The 17536-nt window shown below is 40.2% G+C and overlaps 1 protein-coding gene across 1 annotated transcript in view; it reads left to right on the top strand.

The window, feature by feature from the left end:
• The window catches only part of kcnj3a (potassium inwardly rectifying channel subfamily J member 3a), a 61590-nt gene that overhangs the window by 22443 nt on the left and 21611 nt on the right, over positions 1-17536 (top strand). The gene's annotated exons all lie outside the window — the stretch shown is intronic.

Genomic DNA, 17536 nt, shown 5'->3' with positions numbered 1-17536 from the left:
CTTGACACACCCCCATAGACTGCTTGCCTGCCCTCTCGGCCTCCATGGTCTACCAGTCTACCCTCTCCACCTCCCTGGACTGCCTAATGGCCCCCGTGGACTGTCGCAGTGCCCCTTGTACCCCCGTGGACTGTCTCTGTGTGTGTGCCCCTGGTGCCCTTATTTTGTTTTTTCTTTGTGGGTCTTTTTGTCTTTTGTGTTTTTTTTTATTGTTTTGGATCATCTGGAATCCGATCTTTAAAGGGGGGGCTATGTAATGATTAACCTGTCTTGTCTCTCTGTTGCCCCCTTGTTTTCTATCTTGTCACTTTTCACTTCTTAAGTTTTCACTTTAGTCCCTTATTTAATTCCATAGTCCACCCTGTCTCGTTTCACTGTTGCCCTCTCGTTTTCCATCTTGTTGTCACTTTAGTCCTTTATTTGATTCCACAACCCTCTGTTAGCGTTCAGTATTCACTGTTCATTGTTTACACCTGCCCTGGTTAATTTGCCTTTGGTTTCTGTTTATCACCTTGTTACCTTGTTTGAGTTCTGTTCTTTCATTGGCCACCTTTCCCACGTTTGTCTATTTATACCCGTGTCTTTGTGCTGTCTTTGTCGATCGTCGTTTGATGTTAGCCTGGTGTGTGCCTCTCTCCCTAGTTCCCTGTTTGTGTCTACCGTGGTTTCCTTATCGAGTTTACGTTTCTTTTCCCCATCGTGGGTTGTTGCTTTGTGTTTTGCCCTGTCTATTCAGCTAAATAAAGTTCAAACTGCATTTGGATCCGCACCTCTTCGTCAGCCTCGTTACTCAGCATTACAATTACAAGCTTGAGGGAAACTTAGAGATATGAAATATACATAATTTTTTGGGCAATGCAGAATATCAGACAGATTAGAAATATAATCTATTGTTTAAAAATGATGACCATTCTAGTGATTAGTGGGAAAACAGAATTAAACAAATATTTAGAATGTTAAGATACATTTCACATGACCACTCCTCAAATACTCCTTTTGAGCATCTGTGATAATAAATTGAGATTGCATCTGAAATTTAAGGACACAAACACTGAAATATACATTTTACATAAAACACACATTTTATTTAATTTTAACATAAGAATTACACATAAATTACACAGCAAATCATACAAAATCAAACTTTCGAACTATCTACAATAAATACATTTATCATTAAGAGTGCAGGAACAGAATATATACAAATTCATAAATACTCAACAACTGCAATACCCGTGGAGAGAAGAGAGGGAGAAAAGAGGGGAGGATGACAACACTAAACACAGCGCAACCTAGGCCTCTTCGTGCAACTGGTCACACTCAGCTGAGTGCCAAAACTGAAAACAACCAAGCAAAGTCTTTTGCCTTTACATTCCGCCGTGCAACAAGCTACTTTAGTTTTATTTCCATTGAGTGATGCAAAGGAAGGACTTTAGGCTTTAGTGTATGCAAAGGGGAACTTGCGTGAATATCGATAGCTCCATCTAAGCTCCTTGGTAGCTGGATTATGATAGAAAGTTTGGGACGAGATCCCACCCCTGACATTTGTAAAGCTGCATATCTCAGTAATTACAGCCCGAGTAAAAAACAGCATAAAAATGTAAACATCCTCACAACATCATATTAGAGGTTGGCCGCACAGACTGGCGCATGCCAGGACGGATGGATAGGCTTACATGGGAGAGGCTTTGGTACCTGTGAATCAATGTCAGAGTGTGAGGGATAAGAAACAGAGTAAGTGAAGTGTTTATGCTTTCTAGCTGACTCGGGACCTGTACGAGAATGGCTAGCCATTCCCAAAATAATAAGAGTAACAGTATTAGTGTTACTGTGATTATCAGTCATATGAGAAATAGAAACAAACAATACATACACATTCATATATGCCCAGTTGATGGTCTTGGCTGGGTCCAGCAGATCTTCCTCCTGTGTGCTCATACCCTCATGCCACATCCTCCTCTGCTATGAACCTAAGCCCATCAGCAGCCTCCTCTTGAGGGTGCTAAGCAGGGAGCCATAGTCTCTATCCATCTCTACAACAGAAAAAACTACACAATTGGTAGCCAGCTGTGTGTTCTTCACAAATCCGTACACTGAATAGTCTAACCAGAATGTCCAACTTCAAACAGCCCTCTCACAACTTCCTTTCAAACAGGAAGCTACACAAAATCTAAAATCGTGTCTGTGTGAAGGATGAGTAAGGCTATCTGCTAAATTATAGAAAGATATAAAAAAAAAAATATTACATGGGAAACTCAACCAGCTAGATAACTTATCTAACTAGAAGGCCAGTTTACAGGCAGGTCTGAACAGCGTCCAAAAAAAAAAAAAAAAAAGGTCTGAACAGCGTCTGCTCTCTGCCCAACATTACTTCAGACGGATATTTCACAAGTGACAAAATTGGCAAAGTATAACAAATGTACATAGTATAACTAGCTAATGTTTATTTAGAAAGTTTCACAGAAACAGCCAAAAAATAATAATTATATAAAAAGAATATGCTCACCGATGACGGTCCAATTTTTTTTTCCAGAAAGAAACTAACTGATAGTGTCACAAATGCAAATGTGAGATGAAAAATGCCATTTCTGTAGCATAATTTTATGCTCATTTTAGTTCATGTGTCGACTGGAATGCTCTTCAGGACTTCTACCCCAGTCCTTTGTATTGCAAGTAAACAAGCTTGTAAATGAAGTTACATATTATAATGCACATGTAATAATGTATCACCTTACAAGTCATGCGCTAAGTTTAAATGCCATGCAATAGCATTTTGTGAGGAACAGGGCAAAAAGTTTTTCACACTATGTGTGTGAAAGTGAATATTAGTCAACATTGTTGTAGTGCTACTAGTGTTCATTTAACCAGGAAACTGCAGCGAAATGGACAACGAGCCATGTAGAAATAATTTAGCCTACTACATAACATCACAGAATTCACTTGCTAACACTCGGGAATATGACAAAAATTATGACATAGACTCAAAGTCAGGAAATAATAAAAAAATGAACCCATTTTCACTTAATTATGGTATTGTGATAAAAAGAAAATTTTAACTTCTATAAAAATTGTGAGTTTAGCATCTCGTTTAATATATTAAGACATTGTAACACTTATAGGAGGTAAGGAGGAAGCTGCCGGCTTGACAAACAAATAGACATTTAATTACACTTTTCAGCATACAAAGAAACAAAAACACGAAAACACGCTTTTCAGCCAGTTGCCTCAAATCATAAAGACAGTCAGAAACGCCGACAAGCTTCGTACATCTCTCTCCTTTCTGCTGCCATCTGTTCTCCTTAAATGTTCCTGCCTCCCCTCACTGGAACGCGAGGCTTGTGTGGCGCACAGGTGAAAGTCATTCGCCACTTATCTTCCTGGCCCCGCTCTTCCCAGATGCCGCTCGGCTCCATCCTGCTCACCACATACATGAATATGGACATGGAAATATTACAGCAGGAATGGCAAAATTGGCCATAGTAACAATGGCTCTGCTGATAATTATATTTCCCTCAGATATATTGATATTTGTCAATAATTAATTCTAAATATCAGTGTGGTGTGTGCCTTATGTGAAACAGACTGAACTAAAATTCATCAACTTTTGAACACTTGCAGAGCATTGTTTTTAATTATTTCAGGGAGAGGTTTATACTGAAGGCTCGTAGTTCATTCAGAAAATATTTCTGAACACTTCTGACACATCAACAAAAACTTCTGAGGGATATTTGTGCTCCTGTCATGCTGATTTGAGATTTTTTAAATTATTTTTTTTGGTGGAAATGCAGAATTTCTCCAGCAGTCTGAACTTTGAAATTAAACCATATAAACTCTTTCAGAAGTCACAGTAAATAACTTACACAGTCTAACATTCTCTACGAGAGTGAAGGCTGTCACTTAGAAAGTCTAAAATAAAGATCTCCAGTGAAATGATGTGTCTTTGCATGTAGGAAATATGTAGTATTGTGGTGCCGGGAATTAAAATGCTAAATGACTTCACTCTTTTCTAATGTTTTCAAAATTGGTCTATTGGTCTAAAATACTATTATATTACAAAATGACGGCTATATTACAAGAATCTTACCCAATGTGGCTACTATAACTACTTTGAATGTAATATAGGATATTAATGGATGATTTTATTTAATTCAGAAATCACAGAATTTATACAAAATACAAGTTATATATCACGGATCCACCAGACTCGCTCTCTCACTCCACACTCCGCTCCCTCTCCCACACTCCCCTGAGTTTTGATCACTCGCACCTGCACATCATCAGTGTCTAATCAAGGACTTCATTTATCCCCAGCTTTCACACACTCATGGTCTGTTCTCATCTGTGTTCTCTCTAAGACTACAGACTCCCCAGTTTTGTCTATACTTACCAGGTTAATTACTTACCTTGTTATTGTTTCCCTTTGACTGAGTTTTGTGTTGCTCCATCCTCTGTTTATTCAGTAAACGAGCCAGCGGCCCCACGGCTCCCATGGCTCCTTGCTCCCAAGCCTCCCACTGCTCCACCTTCTGTGGCTCCGCCCCTCCAGCCTCCTATGGCTCCGCCTTCCCAGTCTCCAACCCTTGAGCCTCCCGTGGCTCTGGCTCCCCCTTCGAGCCTCCCACGGCTTCGTCTCTCAAGCCTTCCACAGCTCCGCCTTCCGTTTCTTCATCCCTTGAGCCTCCCGTCGCTCCCCCTTCCATGGCTCTGCCCCTTGAGCCTCCCATGGCTCCGCCTTCCAGGGCTCTGCCCTTTGAGCATTCCACGGCTCCACCCCTTGAGCCTCCCATGGCTCCAACTTCCACGGCTCCACCCCTTGAATCTCCCATGTCTCCGCCTTCCATGGCCCTGCCCTTCGAGCCTCCCACGGCTCTGCCTTCCATGGCTCTGCCCTTCGAGCCTTCCACAGCTCCGCCATCCCTGGCTCCGCCCCTCGAGCTGCCCATTGTTCCACCTTCATTGGCTTCACCCCTCGAGTTGCCCATGGCTCCGGCATCCTTAGCTCCACCTCTCAGGCATATCCTGCCTCTGCCTACCTTGGCTCTGCCCATTGAGCCTCTACTGGCTCCACCTGCCTTCGTTGGACCTCTCATGGCTCCACTTGCCTTTGTCGAGCCCTCCACAGCTCCGCTCTCAGAGTCTTCCATGGCTCCGCCTTTAACACTAGATACACCACCTCCTATGGCTCAGCCTGCTTCACCATGAACTCCACCTCCTAAATCTCAAGGAGAACTCTTCTGAGAACCTCCTTCTCTGACAGAACATGATTATTTTGATCTCAGCTTCTCTGACAATCCCTACTCCTGTTGCTCCACCTGCCTTCGTCGAGCCCTCCATGGCTCCGCCCTCAACCCCATAAACTTCACCTCCTATGACTCAGCCTTCTCCTACTCCTGGTGCTCCACTTTCCGATCCAATGATGGCCCTTTCTCCTCCACTGACTCCACCGAGAACAATAGCTCCTCCTCCTCCTTATAAGTCTTTCCCTGCCCTGTGGCTGCTCGTATCTTTTCTGTTTCTGGATTGCCTCACCTTTTGTTTACATCACTGCTTCATTCACCAGTTTATAAAAACCCAGTGATTCAGTCCATCTCTCTGCTTCTGAGTTTCTCCGTAACACCTCATTTTGTATAACTGAGTTGGAAAATATAGTGATTAACATCAGAAATGAGCTAAATATTTGGCTTCAAAAAAGATGACACAGTGACTTCTGCACAGGAGCTCAAGTGAATCATTGAATCATTTAATTTAACCTGGTTCATTTACATGAACTTTATCAACCTTAACAATGTTTTTTATTTTTATTTTATTTTATAGTAACAATAGTTCAACTATGGTACTTGTAGTAAAGCTTAACCAAAAATGAACCAAGGTTTTACTACAGTAACCATATTTCTAACCATGATTGTTGTAGTAAAACCATAATAATAATACAGGAAAACCAAAAGTATACCTTATTCTTAGTATACTACCTCTGTCACTAAAATACATTTAAAACATTAGAAGTGCACCCTTAAACCAAATTACAAATACAAATCAAAGTCCCCATGGAAACAAGGATGGAGTGGAGAGATATATTATCAAGGATAAATACAAGGATGAGTGGAAGGAAATATATTAAATTACATTTCGACCATGCCTTCTGCTTTTGGCCAAGTTGAAGCCAGCCTCATCCAGATATATGAAGTTGTGAGGTGGTTCACTTGATTCCATTTCCATTATACGCTATATCCAAGAAGATACAAAATTAGTTTTATGAATTACATTTAATTACATTACGTATTTTCATTTTGGACAAGATACAGTTACATCAAATGGATACATATTGCATGTTCTTTTCTACATACATGGCAAATGTGTACGGGTAACACTTATCACTATAAAATGTTGTACTGTTTACTGTAAAGTAGTTAATGTATGCACATAGATGTTTTACCTGTGGTGCAGTAGCTCCTTCACTCTGTCACCATTCCTTTCAAATGGTACATGGTACAGCTGTTTCATGCTATGTGGTGTCTTTTCAGCACCCTGTCGATAGTTGAGATGCTAACAGATTGGATGTTTTCAAAGACATTGTTGTCTTCTATAATGGCACTCTGTATCTCACTTAGTCTAATGGCATTATTTGCTCTGACCATGGTGCAAATAGCCTCATCCTGTTAAGGTGTGAGAAGGAGCTATTGCAGTCCTGTGTGGGAAAAATACAGTAATGTAAAACACAAGATTGCAGAGGATTTAAACAAATATATCACTGTGCAAATATACATATAGATAGATACATACACCATATGTATACACGTTTATGTGTGTGTGTTTGTGTTACGGTATGTATCTGTATATAGTATATTTACTGTATACTGTAAAATGCAAGTGGAATACTTTAATATGTAGCATTACAGTAAGTATACAGTATTACAGTACAGTGCATATTGTTGGATTACATACCTGTTCTGTATATGAAACATTTGAATGATTGAGGACATGGTTGTTCTCCCAAAATTCAACTGGATCATTGTAAGGACAAGATTGAGAATATGGTCCACAATAGTGGCCCTTATTTAATTGGAAACGCGCCTATGTCCTTGGCCTCTTCTACCTCTTCCTCTGTTTTGCCTCCGTACCCATCCACCATGCATCCTTACTGCTCTTCTTCCCGGTTGTTGAGCCTGTTCGTTTCCTTTTTGTTCTTCCATTGTCAGAAATCGTAACACTGTGTTGTGTTCCGTCTATATATGCCTGCCAATTGAAGGTGATGCATGTCAAGAGATGCACCTCTGAGCTATTCTAGAGAACTGTTTGATTATTGGTTGATCTAACGCTTCACACATTCCCTTTCATTAGTGATTCACATGAGAACAATTCATCAATTCAGGACACATTTACAAAAAAAGACTAATAGAAATGTGTAGAAAATATGCTTGACTAACACAACTGGTTCAACCGTTTTGTATTTAATGACTTACGCAGTGAACTAATGCTGTTTTGAGGGGTAAGACTATTCAACAGAGAACCAGTATAATATATTTTGATCAACATGACATTAGCTATTGATAATGTAGGAAACAGCAGACAAATGTACATAATCAATTGCATGAATGTACCAAAGCATTTGCAATTTTGTTCAAACGAACAAGAAATTGCTTTTAGGATGTGCACAAGTGACTAGATGATAGATAGATAGATAGATAGATAGATAGATAGATAGATAGATAGATAGATAGATAGATAGATAGATAGATAGATAGATAGATAGATAGATAGATAGATAGATAGATTGATTGATTGATTGATTTTGTATTGTGTCCTTGTTAGGACAGTTATGCCTTATGTGTTACATCTTTGCTGTTCGTTTGAGTTTTCCATCATTTCACATATACTGTTTTAAGTAGCATTCTGTGTCCCTGTTGACTTTGTGATTATATGAAGAGGATTTCCCTCTTATTTTCCCTATCAAGATCATTCCTCATGAATACAGGGTGTAAATTTAACTTTGTACTGAGATTAGTGTGATAAATGCACTTACAATTACAGAGTGTGAGCGTTAAGCTGTGGCCAGCTACTCTGCGATCATTGATAAGGAACCTCATAAATTATGAAACTAGGAGACTGGATAAACCACATCTTGCTGGCAAAACCATAGCCTGAATTATAGATATGCAGAGATGAGCCAGAGGCCCTTTACTACATGATAATATTTGCATGAGGTCCCTGGTAATGCTGAAATAGCAGCTAGTGACCCACTTTCTGTATACTGTCACAGCCGATATTGGATGTATTGCATTTTACAAACTGTAGACAGACTAATCAAATCCATGTTTAGTAGAGATGCACCAATATTGAAAATCTGAGTGATCCTTAAAATAATTTAATCTTATGAAATACGATAATTATTTTCATATTATGGCTGATGACCAATAAATGACTGATATTATAGATCTATACTCTTTTGTCCAAAAATACTAATACACACTAAAAACTAGATCAAATTAGCTATAGAAGAAGTATACTATTTAAATAATAAAAAGGTCATTATTTTAACAGAGGTGGTTTAGCGTACTGGTTAGACTAGTAGGTGACTTTGGTTTGAGAGCAGAGCTCAGGTTATAACATCAATGGATTATAAACGTTTGGAAGAATGTATATTTTCTGAATTAACAATGAGATTAATCCGTAGAGCTGTATTGTCTTGAACTCTTATTCTGATTGGTTTGATTGAAGCACAGACGATAGCACAGACTGACCAATCGTGTTTCAGAACCACCCACATGTGCAAATATATACGGACCATATATGCCGGGGCTATATGTCAGATTTTTGTATGGGTGCATTATGAATAAGGACTTTAATGCACATATTACAACTATGAACATCAGTAGTCTTCAGATTAATACGGTTATATAACTGTAAAGAGATCAATGGAAAGGAGGAGGCGAGAACCGGCTTGTCAATATAAATAATAGTTTAATATAAAACTTAAACAAAAGACAAACACACACATGACGGACATGTCGGTAAACGATCTCTCTCTCGTCGCACCACTGTCTGCCATCAGCCTTTATCCCTCTCCAAGGCTTAATTAGCCTGATAAGGGACCGGGTGTGTATGATCACGACCCGGCCCTGCCCTCTGCCCTGCCACAATAACATTTCACGTGTTCATCCTAAATATTGCACATTTTAAAGTAACATTTATAACGGTTGTTTAAAGTAAAAATGTAAGTAATAAAAGTAATGAACTTAATTCATTTTTTATGCACAAATGAACACAGCCCTGCTTCATTTAAATGCACACAGCAAATTAATTCGGAAACCTGATCTCGCAGAATCATGTTACTATACCTACAATCTTGCAAACAGATGTTTGCGTGTCTCTTTGTACATATTGCAGCAGTTTCCTGGTGAAATGAACACTAGAGGTGCTACAACAACAATTGTTTTTCACTTTCACTCAAACCATGAGTAAACGGCATATTATCAGTTTATAAATGCTAGCTTTTTGCTCTGTTTCTCACACAATGCTATCTTATGACATCTTAACACTTGTACTGCAGCGCATGTCTTGTGACGGGATACATTTTAACATTTGCATTATATAACCAACTACATTTAAGAGCTTGTTCGAGTGTGATCAAATTGTGCAACTGATTGCAATTCTGACCACATTCAAAGAAGGTTTACAGTGAATGCAAATGCATTTCCGTGATCCAGATACAACTACATAAGTAATTCGTTATGCAATTATGTAAAATTAAAGTGCTGTGTTGTGGGTTCTTTTTCTTTTTCTATGTGAAGAACACTGTAAAAAAACACTCCAGTCTTGTGATCTTGTCACTCGATTTAATAAACAATCTTTTCTCTTCTATTTTTTTATTCGTTAAAAGCAAATAATTTTCAGTCACAGCAGCCTGATGCAATATGTAATTTTGGAGGTTTGCCAAAGGACGAACAGCTCGTAACTGACATGACAATGAAGGAACAGAGCACAGCAGTATTTTGTTGCTAGTTGTGTGTGTGTGTGTGTGTGTGTGTGTGTGTGTGTGTGTGTGTGTGTGTGTGTGTGTGTGTGTGTGTGTGTGTGTGTGTCTCAGGTGAAAGGCCTAGGTAATTGTGTCTTTTGGGGTTTGCTATGGCTGCACTGAATGGTGATCAATTATTTGAGGTTGTGGAGTGGCACAGAACTCCATGTGAACCCTGTTTTATCATCCAAGGATCTGTCATATACATAGAGAGAGGGAGGGGAGAGAGAGAGAGAGAGAGAGAGAGAGAGAGGTGGAAATAATTGACTCAACAGTGTGGCTGATTTTGTATAAATTATTAAAATTATTTGTTCAGTACAGTGTTCAGGAACAGGCTCATGAGGTTTTACACTCAGAAATGTTGCGGTTAGCCCACCTGCACTTGAACCATCAGTTGCCATATAATTAGCCTCAGAACAACAGCCTTTGATCTTTGTCAAGTAGTATCTATTAATAAAAACACACACACGCACACACACACACACACAATACATACATACATACAATATTCAGTTAACTATTATTAGATTTTTTTTTTTATTCTGGATGAAGTTACAATTAATTTAAATATATTGCAATATATTTTTGGTAATTATTTAAAAAAATCTAATAATTTAAATATTTTTTTATCATGGTTTCATCCCAAAATGTTGGTTGGTTATTTCAGCAAAGGAGTACTGGAAAAAGAAAGGGGGAGAAAAAAGAGTCATGGTTTCTTTTAATTTAAACTTTATCTCAGACTTACAAAAATTACACAATTGCCAACCCAGTTTCAAGTCGTTGTCAAGTAATTGTACCAGATGGCTAAATCGTATGAAAACGCACAAGTTGGATCCTACAAATATTCAAGACTTAGAGAAATGAATCAACAGTTGTTAAGATTCTTCCAAAGTTTAACCCCTAACCTAAACCTAGCCATAAAATCTAGCCCCTTACCCAAACACTAAACCTAAAGAAAGATGGAATGAGTAACCAAATATATTCACAGACATTTTGTGTCTTGAAATAAAGTGTTAAATAAGGTGCTAGAGAAGATTTGATGCCTGTATTGTATCGATTTGAGATTCTTGTTATTGATTTGTTTCGTCTAAAAGTCATACCTATTCAGATTTTGCCATATCGTACAAATTCATGAGACTATATTGCTATTGCATATTAAAAGCTCAAGACTTGAACTTATTGTTCAGACTGAATGAGAATTACTGTACGACTTTCTTTTTCAGCGTTCGAACGCTGTTGGCATACTATGCGTGGCAACTTTGTGTGAAACATCTAAAAACTTACAAATGTTACATTATGAATAAACGGATCATAATTGTAAATTTCAATGCTTACAGATATCTTTAAACTTTTTCATAAATTATTTATAAATCTCATGCACTTTTTTTACATTTACAAATGTATTTTTATCACTATTTCAAACTCTTCATGTTAAGAAATATTAATTAATGTCAATCTAATTAGTAACCGAGGTCTGTAAAAGCCACACATTTACTGTTTGTTTGTTGATGTGTGTAAGTATGTTTTACTATTTTCACATCTTTACATATAATTTATTAATTAATTGTTCATATTTCTGTAGTACCCAATCTAAAGTTGAAACTACTCTCCCATTATAAATGTTTATAAAGGTTTACTAATGATTATTTAGTACCTTTATAAAGTACTTTATAACAACAACAACACGTAACAACAAGAACAGTTTATGGCCTCAATAACAGATTGCCAATTGATAAAATAAAATCGAAATATATTTTTATTTATGTATTTTTTCCTAACAAGCACATGTTGTTTTCTGGATCTTCCATTTTCGAGGGGGTTCATCAGGTCTTGCAGTAAACAGATATTAATCTAAACTTTCAATGAATGAGTGCCAATTGACAGAAATTGTCATTTAAAATGAAGCGGTTGAATTTTTTTATTTTTTGTCACATTTTTTTTTACATTGCAGAGATTCTATGGTCTCTTATTGGTGGATCCATGAAGGACCTTGCTTCGGGAGGACTGAGGGTAGTGTAGTAATTCACTGGGAATTTGTTCATTTGTAGACCAAATCTCTTCACTCGCAAACACTTGACCATCGCTTGTAATAATCAAATAGGTTTTTTCCTGATTTTGAAAGCATTGCTTCGTGCTTAAAAGTAGCCATTTCACTTGCTCGGACCAAGTGTGAATGATCCACTGCCACAGCACAGGAAAAAGAGGAAACATTCAGAGAATTCCAGCTTTTGTCAATGACAACTTTTCAGTTCGAGCAGTGGGGAGAAATCCGTAGAGGTACTCTCCTTAGCCGTCCGACCGGTGACAGTCCAGAGGAGGTGCGGGTGTTGATTAGTACAATTGAATCTGATATTTTGGTTACTCCTACAAGAGTAAAACACTTGTTAAATGCTTTTACATTTTTATTGGATTACTAAGGTAACAAGGTTATTTGTTTAAAATTTCTTCGAAAAATGAACATGTCTTTTTTTTGTATCTCTCTTGAAATGTTACTGTTTTCTCTTCTTGATTTATGATACAAAAGAATATTCTCTGTTTAAGGATACAATAAACCATAAATGTGTTATTGAGGCAATAAACACAAAGTTTTGCTCCCAAAGTAAGTCTTGTTGCTATGTGTTATTATGTCTGTATCAAGCATACAATTCATTTTAACAAACCACCTCTTACACAAACTTTGTTTCAGTAGCTCAAAGTCCAATGCCCATAAAGCTGCTGAATATCATTAGTAAACCTTTATAAACATTTACAATGAATGAATAGTTTCAACTATGACTAAGAACAAATAATTAATAAATTAGTTGTAAAGATGAGTTATTTATATCGTCAAGCCGGTTCTCGCCTCCTCCTTTCCATTAATACCTTTACAATTCATTAGTTAACATTAACAAGCAATATAAAATATAGTTTAAATATATAGATTGCCACTTTTTTATTTTCATTGGCTGTAATGCTTGAAAACATCATGTTATTTATAGTCTCTGAATAAATATCTTGTAAATATCTGACAGTGTCTGTGTTAGAAAGTCTTATTAGGCTTTAAAACACATTGATATTCATTTATGTGGCATTCTGGGTCAAGTGTCACCCGATGACTGTCACATTAATGTTTGTTCTGTTTCCTGTTCAAAGAAGGACTTTGGCTTTTGTGTTTGTACTATTAATTGATCCTGTTTAACCATCTCTGAGGGCCACTTTAATCGATTACAGATAAACACACTGGCTCATGAACATTGTGTTGGCTGGAGTGGATCTAGCGAACCTCTGGGAGGGACAGTTGCTATTTCAGGACTATTGTTATGCCACACCTGCCAGAGCTCTGGAAAAGAAAACTCTTTTCTTCCCTTCTCTCTGCCCTCACTTGATCTACAACCTCATTTATTCTGTGTCTGTCTCGACCTCTCCTGGTCACAGCTTACAATCAAATCTGTCTCTTTCCTCAGCTTTAGTTAAATGGAAAGGAAAACAGTGACGCTTCAGAAGGAGCAGGAATCAATAGTGCATTTGTAGTCCTAACAAGCGATTCTTTCGCCGTTCTCTCCTGATGTTAGTGATTTTCATAGAGAGTATCTTAACCTAATTGGCAGTAAATGTTCATTTATGCTTATTCGGTATACTGCGGTGATAAATAGGACACAGGAGTGAATTTCTATCTGGATCGTACCTCACTTCGACTCACTTCATCACAGCATTCACAGATCTCAGCCAAAATAACTGTGTATCTAAAAAAAATACAGCTATTTCGTTTGTGATCGAATCTGTGTTTTTGAACGATTTGTTCTCGTTCACTTTCATACATTGACTCATATTTCTCATTTACTGATATCTCTCCATTTAGAAGCAAATGAGCTGTAGTTTGAGGCACTTTGGTGGCTTTTCTTACTTTTACAGACTGACTATTGCGTGAGCCAATAGCATTTGTGTCTGGGCTATGAAGGAGTATATAAATTATTTGACACACTGAACAGACATGCCCCTTCATTGAACTGGTCGGTCACTTGAGTCTGAACGAGACGAGACATCTCATTCGTGAATGAACTGAATGTGCTGGTACACTCGTTCGTGAATGAAATGAATGAATCATCTCATTCATGAACAAGGATCTGCTGACTGAAAGGCGCTGGATGAATTATGAGTAAAAGTGACTGATGACCACACATTACAATGATTCAAGTGTTGAAACGCCTGGTTACTTTACGCTAATGTTATTGTCTTTTTGGTTTTGTTTGATAAAAGTCATTATCACCAGTTCACAATATTAAACAGTAGATATGTTGAGCTGTCATTTGTGGGGAAAACGCATACGATGCTTAAATACTCTGCTGAAGTCTCTTTGTAGATTTATAGATGCACAGATTTTAATAAGATTAATAGACTTGTTTTGGTCATGAATGACTGAAACAGCATTTCCATGACTCACTCAAAACACATGAAAGATGACATTTGCAGAAATGGTCACTGAACGAATCAGTGAAAAAATCAGAACAAATATTTTTGGTTCCCCTTCTGTCGCTCTCTCCACGTTGTGTCAGAGAATCGACACTAGGGGTCTCTCTTGAGCGCCGATATTCACCTCCAATCTATGAAAAAAGGCCAATGAGAAGTTGGCAGCCGGTATTTGCATATCCTGCCCCCGGACATACGGGTGTTTAGGCGGCGCAAATACAGGAGTTCATTCAGAAAATTTCTTCGGAGCCGATGGTCGTGCATGCGAGTTACACACCAAGTTCCTGTTTAATCCTCTGACGCTCTGCATGCTGTTGGATTTGACGGCGCATAACAGCGGCTTTCTCCTTCGTGCACGGCTGTGCATTCTTGCCCCTGGGCGCTTCGACAGCGCAGACAACTCGAAAGAGTTATTCTAAAAGAGTAATTTCGCTCTAAAGAGCAAAACACAGCGGCGTTGAACGTCCTTCTCAGGACGCGTCTTTTTAAAGATGATATTTCTGCCCCTGTGTAGTTTCTGGATGTGGTTGATTTCTCCCCACCTCTGATGGTCATAAAAACTGCCTTGCATTCCTGGGTTGCGATCACACGCAGGCAGCGTTTTTATGAATGGTCTATGTTTTCAGTGCGAGAACATAGCCATGACAGCATTGCGGTCGTAGGCTTTCTCTTGTAGTGAGAGAAAGCCACTTCAGCCGCCCCCCGCACCTCGCCTCCTTCCCACGGGATTGAGTTCCTGGACGCGGTGTCCCCGCCTTCAGCCCACGACTGTTCCCCGGCCGGCCGGTTCAGACGAGTCCAGAGGACGCCAACATCAGACCTCCTCCTCAGTCACGAACCCGCCCCCTGCCGGGTGCGCGGAGCAAGGTAAGTGCTTTGAGTCTATTCTCAGCACCGGAGCCTCGGGACGCTTTACTGCCTCCCGACACCGCATTACCTGTTCCGCCAGAGACCCCCCTTCAAGCCGCTAGATTCAGCTGGACACAGGGCCCTCTCTCTCAAGACCGCCCTGCTGATCGCGCTCGCCTCCATCAAGAGGGTCGGGGACCTGCAAGCGTTCTCTGTTAGTGACACTTTCCTGGAGTTCGGTCCGGCAGAAAAATACGTGATCCTAAGACCGCGACTGGGCTATGTGCCCAAGGTTCCTACCACACCCTTCAGAGATCAGGTAGTGAACCTGCAAGCGCTGCCCCGGGAGGAGGAATACCCAACCCTTGCATTGCTGTGTCCAGTATGTGCTTTGCGTATCTATCTGGACCGCACGCAGAGCACTGGACGCTCTGAGCAGCTCTTTGTCTGCTTCGGGGGACAGCGGAAAGGGAACGCTGTCTCCAAACAGAGGTTTTCCCACTGGGTTGTCGACGCCATGTAATTGGCTTATCACACCCAGGCTGTGACACCCCCCCCCCCCCCCGCGGGTCCGAGCTCACTCCACCAGGGGTGTTGCGTCCTCATGGGCACTGGCCAGGGGCACCTCCCTAGCAGACATCTGCAGAGCAGCAGGGTGGGCAACACCTAACACTTTCTAGAGGTTTTACAACCTCCGTGTTGAGTCAGTATCGTCCCGTGTTTTCTCGGTAACACGCTGACGTTCTGACCGGGTGAATCGATTGCGCCTAGCACCCTTTCCCTCAGCCGAGGTAAAATAGTGTGCCTCCGTTCCCAGGAGACCCCATCTTCGGGTCGCTGGTTGACTCCTCCCTAGCCCTGTTGGGTCCGCAGTTCAGTGGAGGAACTCGCCGACCCAAGCCACTACGGGTCCCCGAAGGCTACCCTGTACTGGAATAGTTGCTCCACAGGTAAGGCCTCCTGCTCGGACTCCCCCTGTGTGTAATTCCACGGTACTGTCCCCTCACGAGCGGACCCCAGTGTCTCCCTTAGGCAGTTAGAGCTGCCTCGGTCGCCGTGCTGTATGCTTCCCCCCTCTACGAGGCTGGATCTACCACCGCACCAACTTTTCCACATGGGTCCTAACAGGCCATGTGATGCATTTGCCACTCTTTGCCTCCCCTGCCGGGTAGGTGTGGCCTCCGCAGGGTCTTCTCCCCCTGAAAGAAGGGCTATGTCCCCCTGAAAGAAGGGCTATGACCCCCTTCCCTCAATGGTAATATGTAAGTAACCTCCGTTCCCCGATGGAGGGAACGAGACATTGTGTCTTCCCCGCCACGTCGCTGAGCCGAGCCACTGTTGTGGCCGGACCATTTCCGGCTCCTCAGAAAAATCCTGAATGAACTCCTGTATTTGCGGCGCCTAAATACCCGTATGTCCGGGGGCGGGACATGCAAATACCGGCTGCCAACTTCTCATTGGCCTTTTTTCATAGATCAGAGGTGAATATCGGCGCTCAAGAGAGACCCCTAGTGTCGCTTCTCTGACACAATGTCTCGTTCCCTCCATCGGGGAACGGAGGTTACATACGTAACCTAGACGTTAACGGATTCAAAAGTCTCGACTGGTGTTGAAAAATATAAACTGTTTGCATGACATAGGAATACAGTAAGTAAAACACATCAAATGAATCATACTCATCACTTCTCTTTGCATTTCTTACTTTGTATCTCTTGCATATCTCACAAGTTGCATCACTTGATCTACTCAATGAATACATTATTTGTTTTACAGATACTATATAGCTTACTAATATTGGCTTTATGTTCATGCTATATAGTCAGAGGGGAAAAAAACCCCTGTACAACAGAACACCCTAAATAATGCACGGAGAGCAGAATTAGGCCATTATACATTAATTATGAAGATACAAAAACAGAGGATTAAAATGTGAAAACACTTATGGCATGATGGCTTCTTGTACCACTAAAAGCTCACCAAGAGTTCAGGAAAGAAACAGTCTATCACTTAGCTCGGGGGTGTTCTTGAAAGCACGGTTAACCAACTCTGACATAAACACTGATTTCTATGTTGATTTAATCACACGTTCCTTACTTGTGGTTACTGGTTCCAGAATACTAGTCTGGGGTTAGTTCACTCAACCCTGAGTTTGAAACTCAGAGATTATGCACATTCATGGTGAACTCAGAAGGGCATTCTCAGCAAAGCGCTGAGTTCACAGGTCACTAG

Source organism: Xyrauchen texanus, chromosome 18, assembly GCF_025860055.1.
Source record: "Xyrauchen texanus isolate HMW12.3.18 chromosome 18, RBS_HiC_50CHRs, whole genome shotgun sequence".
Classification (NCBI taxonomy): Eukaryota; Metazoa; Chordata; class Actinopteri; order Cypriniformes; family Catostomidae; genus Xyrauchen; species Xyrauchen texanus.
This window is presented reverse-complemented; position numbering and strand designations above follow the sequence as displayed.